Below are 12,364 nucleotides of genomic sequence, written 5' to 3'. Positions count from 1 at the left end.
TCTTCCATATTTAGAGAACTTGTGATATGAGAAAACAAATCATAAAATAAAAAAATTCTTAAACTTTTCATTCTCAGCGGTTTAACAAACTGGAAACATCGCAACAACAGATTTAAAGACAAAAGCCTGTTTGGCAAGAGGAAATACAGGCTAAAACATCATCTTAAAAAGATTTGTAGTTCTTGTAGTGGCCTGGGATTTGCAAAGTTTCATAGCAAGTAGCAGCTGTGGGATACTTGCTTTGGACAATCCCCAGAGAGAGATGCTGGTAAATTCTCCCATCCAGTCCAGAATTTGCTGAGATTGTTTAGTTCAGGTGGTGTGGCTTTGAAAGAGAATAAAATAAAATTAACAAAGAGTGCAACTAAAATGCCAAATTTAATTGTATCATACAACCAGAACATTTACTAAGTAAACTTGTGGTTAATGGAAAACTGCATGACAGTTTCATGGTTTATGAAAAACCACATGTGAAACTGCAAGGGAATTTCAGCACTCATATCATACTTGCATCCATATATTTTCTTTCACTGTATTTTAATTTGGGTCACAGTACAGACATACAGGTCCTTCTCAAAATATTAGCATATTGTGATAATGTTCATTATTTTCCATAATGTCATGATGAAAATTTAACATTCATATATTTTAGATTCATTGCACACTAACTGAAATATTTCAGGTCTTTTATTGTCTTAATACAGATGATTTTGGCATACAGCTCATGAAAACCCAAAATTCCTATCTCACAAAATTAGCATATCATTAAAAGGGTCTCTAAACGAGCTATGAACCTAATCATCTGAATCAACGAGTTAACTCTAAACACCTGCAAAAGATTCCTGAGGCCTTTAAAACTCCCAGCCTGGTTCATCACTCAAAACCCCAGTCATGGGTAAGACTGCCGACCTGACTGCTGTCCAGAAGGCCACTATTGACACGCTCAAGCAAGAGGGTAAGACACAGAAAGAAATTTCTGAACGAATAGGCTGTTCCCAGAGTGCTGTATCAAGGCACCTCAGTGGGAAGTCTGTGGGAAGGAAAAAGTGTGGCAGAAAACGCTGCACAACGAGAAGAGGTGACCGGACCCTGAGGAAGATTGTGGAGAAGGGCCGATTCCAGACCTTGGGGGACCTGCGGAAGCAGTGGACTGAGTCTGGAGTAGAAACATCCAGAGCCACCGTGCACAGGCGTGTGCAGGAAATGGGCTACAGGTGCCGCATTCCCCAGGTCAAGCCACTTTTGAACCAGAAACAGCGGCAGAAGCGCCTGACCTGGGCTACAGAGAAGCAGCACTGGACTGTTGCTCAGTGGTTCAAAGTACGTTTTTACCGGATGAAAGCAAATTCTGCATGTCATTCGGAAATCAAGGTGCCAGAGTCTGGAGGAAGACTGGGGAGAAGGAAATGCCAAAATGCCAGAAGTCCAGTGTCAAGTACCCACAGTCAGTGATGGTCTGGGGTGCCGTGTCAGCTGCTGGTGTTGGTCCACTGTGTTTTATCAAGGGCAGGGTCAATGCAGCTAGCTATCAGGAGATTTTGGAGCACTTCATGCTTCCATCTGCTGAAAAGCTTTATGGAGATGAAGATTTCATTTTTCAGCACAACCTGGCACCTGCTCACAGTGCCAAAACCACTGGTAAATGGTTTACTGACCATGGTATCACTGTGCTCAATTGGCCTGCCAACTCTCCTGACCTGAACCCCATAGAGAATCTGTGGGATATTGTGAAGAGAACGTTGAGAGACTCAAGACCCAACACTCTGGATGAGCTAAAGGCCGCTATCGAAGCATCCTGGGCCTCCATAAGACCTCAGCAGTGCCACAGGCTGATTGCCTCCATGCCACGCCGCATTGAAGCAGTCATTTCTGCCAAAGGATTCCCGACCAAGTATTGAGTGCATAACTGTACATGATTATTTGAAGGTTGACGTTTTTTGTATTAAAAACACTTTTCTTTTATTGGTCGGATGAAATATGCTAATTTTGTGAGATAGAAATTTTGGGTTTTCATGAGCTGTATGCCAAAATCATCCGTATTAAGACAATAAAAGACCTGAAATATTTCAGTTAGTGTGCAATGAATCTAAAATATATGAATGTTAAATTTTCATCATGACATTATGGAAAATAATTAACTTTATCACAATATGCTAATATTTTGAGAAGGACCTGTATAACTACAACAATCACACTCACTGCTATGGGTAACGGAGCATCACTGAATAACAAGCTTGTTTTTTGGGGGAGAACACAGAGAGAACACACACAAACATGAGAAGATGCAAATGTTTGAATCTCAAGCTAAGAGTGAAACTGAATTGTAAGATACCACTGCTAACATCTAAGAAACCATCATGCCTGTAACTCAACCAGTCACTGCAAAGTAGTTGAAAACCTCCAATTAGACAAGGTAAACTTACAGTTTGCCATGAACTGTTTCAGATATCCTGAAATGCGGCATTTGGATTCACTTGAACAGTCATCCTCATCTTCATCACCATCATCACCCATTTCTGGCCAAGTGATATGCTGAAGTACCACCTGAATTCAGTAGAATTCAGTGCAAATAAAAATCCACTTTAGCCCTTAAATACATTTTGTTGTTTACTTGGAGTCTGTAGAAGTGCAGAAAAGTTTAATTCAGTCTCTCCAGGTGTTATGGAGATATCCTTATATTCAGTTTGGGTCATCTTTTTCAGTCCGTTTAGTTTTCTCTATCCTCCATTACATTTCTTTTAACTGTTATGTCACAGCGTTTGGTGTGGAACAGCTAAAAAAGGTCATGGACTTCCGGCTGATCAATTTCACCTATCCTCCATTTTTATTTCTTACTGCAATCTTGTAGTCCAAGCTCAAGTATGCTGAAGCTGGAAGTGGATAAGTCTAAATGTTCAGTTGTTGGGTGTATTAACCCACACAATTCATTACACTGTCCCCATCATCAGAACATCTTTGAAGTAAATGGTTAAAATTTATTTTTCATGTCAAATATTCATTGCAAATGCATGGGTAATGTAGTAAAACTGCACTCCACATCAAAATTACTAGGCATGGAGTGAGAAAGGTGTAAATACAGTACACACACATTTGCAATGCATTCATTTGAAGGCGCGGTTCTGCAGGCTCGTCGTCTTCTATCTCCTCTCGCTCCGAGTCAGACTTTGGCTTGAACATGTAAGGCTGGATAGACAAGTCTTCCATTGTTGGCATCTTTTAATCAATTTGAAAATAAAAAGTTTCTGCTCCACTAGATAAATGTATCTCTGTTATTAAACTAGAAAAATGGCAGAACGAGGTGGAGTGGAACGCTCTTTGACCTGGAAGGGGTGTGAAGTGCTTCAACAGCATTTAAATGTCCCAGTGTGTTTGTGGTTCTGTATTTGTTTACGTTTAATCAGATGTTTTTATGTTCTAGTATGATTAGTCTTTGAGTTCCTGTTTCTGGTGTTTTATTTCCTAGGTTCTGTTCTGTTGACTGTGTTGTATTATTGTATTTTTAGATCTGTTGTTCTCCCCGTGTTTTGGTTCCCTGGGTGTGTTTTACAGTTTGTTTCTTTGTCAAGCTCCTCCATGTCCTCATTTGTCTCTGTCTGCTTCACCTGCTCCCTCTGCCTCCACGTCTCACCTGTTCCCTGTTTTCCTGATCACCTGCCCTATTGTTTCATGTTCACCTTCGTCCCTATTTAGGTCTGTCTTGTCCTTTTGTTCCATGCGGTGTTGTTATGTCTTTTGTCATGTCCTTTGGATACTTGCCCTGCTCCAGATCTTGTTTGGTTCTGTTTTGGAGGATTCCTGTGCTCTGGAGATCTGTACCCCTGCTCCTCGCCTGTATGTGAGTGGACCCTGTAAATAAAGGACAAGTTTGATCCCACTCTGCTTCCTCTGTACTTGTCTGCCTCTGGTCCACCACAAAACGCATTATGACATTAAAGAGACGGCACTTAAACGAGTTGCACTCAGAAGCACCTCAGGACAGGGGTAAAAGAGGAGCCTGTGGAGCTACAATAACAAGGGGTTCAGACCAAAGCATTGCAGTTTGACATTAGATAGACCACAACTGAATGATTTAAGTGTGAAAAGGAAGGATTTAAAAGCATGAGATGTCCCTTTTAAGCATAAACATGTTTTAATTGTAAATTACAAAGCTGCAGGAAGTAAAAACCACAATACCAGTTTTTTAAAAGTTACCTCTGGACACAGAGCTGTTTCCTCTTTTGGAAAAAGCAGTGGAACAGCATCTGGACGCTGAGTCAGCAATGCTCATATAGGATTTTCTTTCAGGCCTCGTCTAAGCTGTTTTTCTGTCTTGTGACACGTCCAAGAACCTGTTTTAAAAAATGACAATCAAACTCTTATTTATGAGGGGTTTTACAAGTCATTAGATAACCAGTGTGCTGCACTGGTAATTAAAACTAATAACAGTGATCAAAGTAGTAGACAATAAAACAAAATGTGTGAACTAAGAAAAAAAAGATAAATCTAATAAAATGGCAATGCTACACACAAGACGAATGCTCTTGCTCAAAATTTAAATCACAGAGTTTTTGCAGACCGCACAGAAAGTGGGGGAATGTTCCTCAGTTATGAGCTGAAGCTGAAAAAGCTGTCTCCTTCGTTCAAGAGCCCATAAGAGGAACTACTTAAGAGAATTTGTTCTAATGAGCTAAGCCTTCTGCTGTGATCATGTTCAAGATATAAAGGAGCCAGACCATTTCAACATTTCAAAACAAGATCTTGAGAAGAATGTCTCAACAACCAGGCCACCAATGCAGGGAGGATAAAATTAGGGGGGATGTGCACACATCATCTTTTCTCAGATGGGATCCAATGGCCAGGTTCTCCTTACTAATACTGGAATGTCCTGTTCAATACATCAACAATGTAAGGAAATGAAATTGCAATTTTATCCCAAATACAGATGAACACAAATCAAATCCCAAATACAGATGAACACAAATCAATGCTTAAACCTATTCTGACTCACCAGCTACTAATGGCATCTAGTCTTACTGAGTTGCTAGCATTGTCGTAACATCTTCTCATCACAATCACAACTATGCATGAATCATTAGGACGAACTAGCAATGAAGTTATAAACATATAACAGACAGTCGATTAAATATAGCGCGCAACCTACAGTGAACATTAAATGGACACAAATTACAAACCAAAGTTTGTCTGTCCCACAGCAACATCTCCTTCAAGGTAAATGTTTTTACAGATTTAACATACTTTGAGTGAGAATGTAGTAGTTTTTGGTATAACTTGTAACCTTTAATTAAATCTACCTTTTAGCCTACAATTACCATTGCACATTTGGCCGCTTATAAAAGGAAACGAGAGCCATGTCTTGCTCAGCAGAGCTTTTATGTCCATCTTCAGCAGTAAGGGCTCCTATGTTGCATGAGTTTAGAGGAAATAGTTTGCGCAGCGCGATATAAGTTGTTTTCTTAGTCCCAATAAAATGTTGACATTTTTACATGGAATTTAAAGTGAAGTGGGATAAGAAAACTGTAATACCAAGTACAGTGGTGGACAGTAACAGAGTGCATTTACTTGATTACTGTACTTAAATAAATTTTTTTAGTATCTTTACTTTACTTCAGTAATAATTTGTGGGGGGACCTATAACTTTCACTCCACTACATTTCTAGGAAGCTAGTCATTACTCGTTCCTTTTGGCTCAGCTTAGATTTGTAATCTAATCTGTTGCTGTTTTTCTTTCTTGAAATGCAATTGGCCACACTATGTTTCTCACAAAGGGAACCAATCACACTGGTAGCTCATAGCTTACGTCATACTCGTTAATTGTCGCGGCCTGAGCATGAGCGCCCATCTTCATTTCAAGCAGAACCAGACAGAAAAGAAGCAATGGAAACCATTGAAGAAATGCAAGCAGAGAAACCAGTGCACCCATGGCCATATCTTAGCTCGAAGCTGTTTGAGATTTCAGAAGTCAAAAATAATTCCTATCTGTTTAAATGTATACTTTGTTTGCCACGGATAAACTACATTTCGGCGTTTAAGAACTCACCATCCAACCTGAGAAAGCACATCGAGGTAAGTCAGCAAACTTTTTTTTCACTTTAGATAAACACTTTAAATGAAATTGACTTTGGTTAAGGTGGTTGCGGTTTAATGTTATGACCAGGCTGATATCCAAAGAAATGAACTACTTTCATTTTCTAAAAATTGAGTGGATGTTGTTTTAGAGAGAAATAAAATATTGTAGTCCTTTGATTTATTGTTTTTATTTTAAGTTTGTCTTTGGAAAAGTTGTTCATTCAGGTATTAAGCTAGATTCATCTGAGCAGAACATTCATTGTTTTGTAAGTTTCTATGTTAAGTTTGGCTGTACTTAGTTATCAGTGTTACTGTTTCTATTTGTGTTAAGTTATTTCTGTTAATAAATGCACTTTTACACACATACACAATACTATGTATGAATAGTAAAGATGAAGAAAGACTAAATGTACAAAGTCTTTTAGGACAGGGGTGTCCAAAGTTCATCCTTAAGAACAGGTATCCTGGATGTTTTAGTTGTCTCTCTTCTTCAACACATCTGGGTCAAATGGTAGCTCATTAGCAGGCATATGCAGAACTTTGACATGCTGAGGAGGTAGTAACTACCTCCAGGGAGAAGAACTAAAACATGCAAGATACCAGCCCTTGAGGACTGAATTTGGACCCCACTGTTTTAGAGATTTGCATGGCATTCCACAATTGTGAAAAACTCAGGGCAGTTATTATTTCTAGTTTACAAATTTTATTAAGGCATGAGTTGTTGCCATGTGGCCAAGTTGTTCAGTAGGATGAGTTCTCAAAACACAGTTGTAGTTTCTTTGTGGTAATAGATTCAACCTTAAACCTCTATTCCATAGTGAAAGTGTGAGGAGAATCAAGACTCTTCTGTTTTCTTTTTGGTGTTTTTTAAATAAAAAGTAATAATCAAAATAGCTATACTTATTTTTTGTGGCATTTTTATGCTGAAGTTCTTTACAGGTGTTGTAGAATTTGTAGCAGAGTGGTTCTACGCGTCAATACATCAGGTGGTTTCTGAAAGTTACATGGTTCTGTAAAATTACTCTGAAAATTATACAGATATACTGATATTAGAAAATTTAATTTGTACTTTTGAATACTTAAGTACTTTTAAATGCATGTACTTTTGAAAACTTAAGTATTTTCAAAAGTGAGTACTTCAGTACTTTAACTTGAGTAGATTTTTGACCAAGCAACGTTTACTTGTAGTTGAGTAAGATTTGACCACGAGTATCATTACTTTTACTCAAGTACTATAGTTGAGTACTTCGTCCACCACTGACCAAGTAACTGTTACAACACACACCAAATTGCTTTGGAAGGCAATCTGCGTGTAGCTGAAGACAAAGCTGTGAATTGTGGCGACCACTATTTCCTTAAACTCACCTACAGAACCACTAACCCTAAGCCCAACGTACCATCAATGACTGATGAACACGTAGATGGCCCAGGCATAGTTTCACATGCTTCATCTATGCAATTAGGTCCTGTAAATCTGAGACAGTATTTGTTATTACACTTGCAACATATGCTTTAGAAAAAGAATAAACAGTTTTAATGACAATAATCACGCAAGGTAAGCAAATACTTTTCTCCACAAGAGAAAGCATGCACTTCAATACCCTCACCAGGGAACATATCTGCACACACAGGACACTCTTGCATTGCTGTTTTTACAAAGCACAAGCCACATTGCTCTAACGAAGCAAACACGTTTAAAATTACCATTGTATAATATGCAAGCATGTAAAAATGTCTAACATGTTTTCTCTGCACGGTAACAAAGATCGACACAAGCCACGTTTTTGTGTCACCACAAGACTTAATGTGTTCAGTCAAAAAGTGCAAAGGGGACATCTATTCTGCATCTCTGACACATGGCCTTTGGCATGTTAGTAAATGCCTCGTCAGTCAGTTCAAGAAGATCTGTGCACAGTTGATCCTGAATAGGAGCTATGAAGATGTTTTTCCCGCCACGACTCGCAGCCTTCAACATCCTCCCGGTATATCTGTTATCCTCAGGGCAGATCAAGGTCAATTTGCGTCTTCGCCATCTACCTATAGGAAACATTGTTGATTTAAAAACATTATGTTATAAAGAAAGTGCCTTATAAGTATGCTTTGAATCAAAGCACAATAACAGTTTGCCTGACAACCAGATCAACTACCTTAATTTTGCAGATGGAACAAATAATTCCTATAATTATAATTTATTTTGTCACTATACCAGTTCTTAAACATATTCCTTTTTCTTTTATGGGACAAGTGGGCAGCCATGGTCCGAACCCAAAGAGCATTTTTGGGGGCTCAGTCTTGCTCTGAGACCTAAAGTGGCGGTCCTCGAATTGAACCAGAGATCTGGTGATTACCAGTCTGCCCTTAAGAATGAATAAACATTTTAAGGTCCAGCACTATCTACTGACTTAAATAACTGCTTACATCAATAATAACAACAAAAACAGTAATAAAAAAGGACAACACTAATAATGATAATAACCTGATATCAGCCATTTTATCACCCACCTGCTGATTTAGAAGCCAACCCCCTGTAATTGTCCCACGTTTTGGAAACAAAACTCTAAGCGTTTCACACAGCAGTAAAAGAAATATGTCCAATTAATATTCATCCCAAATGCATGCTCAAATTCAAATAGAGAATAAGAATGTAGAAGAAAGGTAATTAAAGTGATATCTAGTGTGGTTTTTAAGTTTAACATAAGTTGCATAATATCAAGTAACTAATACCAATAATAAAACTCAGGTATGTCAGCAAGTTCAATTTTTTTTTTTTTTACTTTTAAATATTTGTCAATTTTTAAATCAGAGAGAAAGACTGGTACCAAACAGTAAATGTATTTTTCCCAGGGATTTGATGGAGCACCACAAATTAAGAAGTACACTTTTCTGTATCAGTACATAAAAGTGGAATTTTTGGGAAACAAATATAGAGCTTTATAATGTATGTTTAAAAACAGAGTTTACGATAATTGAAGTTGTCATACAAGCATTAACCTGGTCATTTCCATCTGAATGGATGTTGTTTTTAGCTCGAAGCAGAAGACATCCACCTTGTGCATTTTGCCTCAGTAGCCGTCAGGAACGTGATCAAAGAATCTTTAGTAGACAGCTATAATCCTGATGTTCAAAACATTCTGCATTGAGGTTGTATTTTATAATGAATCCTTGAATTCTGGTTGATGATGTCACCTTCCCCTCCACTCTGAGGTCTTTCAGATGACGTTAATAAGTAAAGTGCTTGGCTGACTGAACTACATCATCCTAACCATCCTGCCGTCACAAAATACACACACAAGACAAAGTAGCAACTTAAAATAGAACACAAGAGAAATTGACGTTTAATGATGACTTTTACAGGAGAAAAGTCTGTGTTCTTCTCCCATTCAAATTTTAAAAACTGGAAAGGGCAAAACATAGTACTTGACTCTGCGGACAGAAATTTATTTATTTATAAATTAATTTTTTTATAATTTAAGGAAATAGGTACCATTTAGCAAATCTTTTTTCTTCTTTTTTGTAGATCGATTCCAGTGTCATACTGGTCATGGCAGATGAGCAGCTTAAGGTGTATCTCCCATCTTACGGTGATCGACTAGCACTTCTTGGACATTGCAGACAAAGGGACATTGATCCTGCTGGCCGGAAATCCAAACTTCTTGACCGACTGAGAACCAAGATTTCAAGAGGCAAAAGCAATGATCATAAGCATGTCTCAGACAATGAAACCCTCAGAAATGCTCCAAAAAGTACAGGTCCTTCTCAAAATATTAGCATATTGTGATAAAGTTCATTATTTTCCATAATGTCATGATGAAAATTTAACATTCATATATTTTAGATTCATTGCACACTAACTGAAATATTTCAGGTCTTTTATTGTCTTAATATGGATGATTTTGGCATACAGCTCATGAAAACCCAAAATTCCTATCTCACAAAATTAGCATATTTCATCCGACCAATAAAAGAAAAGTGTTTTTAATACAAAAAACATCAACCTTCAAATAATCATGTACAGTTATGCACTCAATACTTGGTCGGGAATCCTTTTGCAGAAATGACTGCTTCAATGTGGCGTGGCATGGAGGCAATCAGCCTGTGGCACTGCTGAGGTCTTATGGAGGCCCAGGATGCTTCGATAGCGGCCTTTAGCTCATCCAGAGTGTTGGGTCTTGAGTCTCTCAACGTTCTCTTCACAATATCCCACAGATTCTCTATGGGGTTCAGGTCAGGAGAGTTGGCCGGCCAATTGAGCACAGTGATACCATGGTCAGTAAACCATTTACCAGTGGTTTTGGCACTGTGAGCAGGCGCCAGGTCGTGCTGAAAAATGAAATCTTCATCTCCATAAAGCTTTTCAGCAGATGGAAGCATGAAGTGCTCCAAAATCTCCTGATAGCTAGCTGCATTGACCCTGCCCTTGATAAAACACAGTGGACCAACACCAGCAGCTGACACGGCACCCCAGACCATCACTGACTGTGGGTACTTGACACTGGACTTCTGGCATTTTGGCATTTCCTTCTCCCCAGTCTTCCTCCAGACTCTGGCACCTTGATCTGGATGTTTCTACTCCAGACTCAGTCCACTGCTTCTGCAGGTCCCCCAAGGTCTGGAATCGGCCCTTCTCCACAATCTTCCTCAGGGTCCGGTCACCTCTTCTCGTTGTGCAGCGTTTTCTGCCACACTTTTTCCTTCCCACAGACTTCCCACTGAGGTGCCTTGATACAGCACTCTGGGAACAGCCTATTTGTTCAGAAATGTCTTTCTGTGTCTTACCCTCTTGCTTGAGCGTGTCAATAGTGGCCTTCTGGACAGCAGTCAGGTCGGCAGTCTTACCCATGATTGGGGTTTTGAGTGATGAACCAGGCTGGGAGTTTTAAAGGCCTCAGGAATCTTTTGCAGGTGTTTAGAGTTAACTCGTTGATTCAGATGATTAGGTTCATAGCTCGTTTAGAGACCCTTTTAATGATATGCTAATTTTGTGAGATAGGAATTTTGGGTTTTCATGAGCTGTATGACAAAATCATCTGTATTAAGACAATAAAAGACCTTAAATATTTCAGTTAGTGTGCAATGAATCTAAAATATATGAATGTTAAATTTTCATCATGACATTATGGAAAATAATGAACTTTATCACAATATGCTAATATTTTGAGAAGGACTTGTATTTCATAATTAGGACTCTGAATCTTATAATCATGACTTTAAAAGTTGAAATTATAACTTTGTATCTCACAATTATGACTTTGAATCTCGTAATTATGCCATGTGGAATTTTTAGTGGCAGAAATGGGCTTCCAGAGAAACCTCATCCTCAATATAAATGTTAAAATGTATAAGGCTCCTGACTTTATACTGTATACAGCATGTAGAAATTACAGCACATTAACCTGCATGTTCTGCCTCTAAAAGCCCACCTGCCTCTTCAAAGAAAAATCAGTTCATGATTATCACATAAAAAGTTCTAACTCTGACTTTGAAACTCCTAAATATGAGTTTATATTATTGTGGGGATTTTCTTTAAAAGTCAATATTATTATGTTTAGTAATTCTCAGAATTCTGACTTTGCAGATAAGTTAGAATTTAAATTTCTAATTCTTAATTTTATATTTTAACTTTAAAATTTATACCTAAGACTTTGAATCTCATGATGACTTTGAAAGTCAACATTTTTATTTATTTTCTTTTATAATTCAGGCTTAGTCATTTTGACTTTAAACTCAATTATTAAGAGTTTTAAAGTCCATATTTCATATTTTAACATTAAAACTTATACCCATTACTTTGAAACACATGATTATGGGTGCATCCTATAATCATGACTTTCCATCATAATGATGACTTTGAAAATCAACATTATAATTTCCTTCCTCATTCACTTATTTAACTGCTTACAAGTGCATCTTACATCTCACAACTGCTTTTTATCTCTTAATGACATAAAAGAATAAATCAGACTTTCTATCTTATGATAAATTAGTATTTCATAACCATGATTTTAAAGCTCAAAACCAACACATGCCAAGCACATTTTTTTTCCAAGTGTCAGAAATGCTTCAACAGAAAACAAAGCAGGGGAGATAATGCAGGTCTGCTCGACTCCATGCAAACAGATATAAACCTTGAATGTGGTTGAATTTCAATCCACAAAGTGAGCACTATTTTTGGAAGCACTCATTTATTGTTCCTGCTGCATGTTCTGACTGCAATAGCGCATTTTCACCAGAAGAGGTCAGTACGCAGGGTTTATCCCATGTTTTACATATCTTCCCCTAAAAATAACATTTAAGTGAT

This window comes from Girardinichthys multiradiatus, chromosome 19 (assembly GCF_021462225.1).
Source record: "Girardinichthys multiradiatus isolate DD_20200921_A chromosome 19, DD_fGirMul_XY1, whole genome shotgun sequence".
NCBI lineage: Eukaryota > Metazoa > Chordata > Actinopteri > Cyprinodontiformes > Goodeidae > Girardinichthys > Girardinichthys multiradiatus.
The sequence above is the reverse complement of the archived record's forward strand: the minus strand, read 5'-3'. Positions refer to the sequence as shown.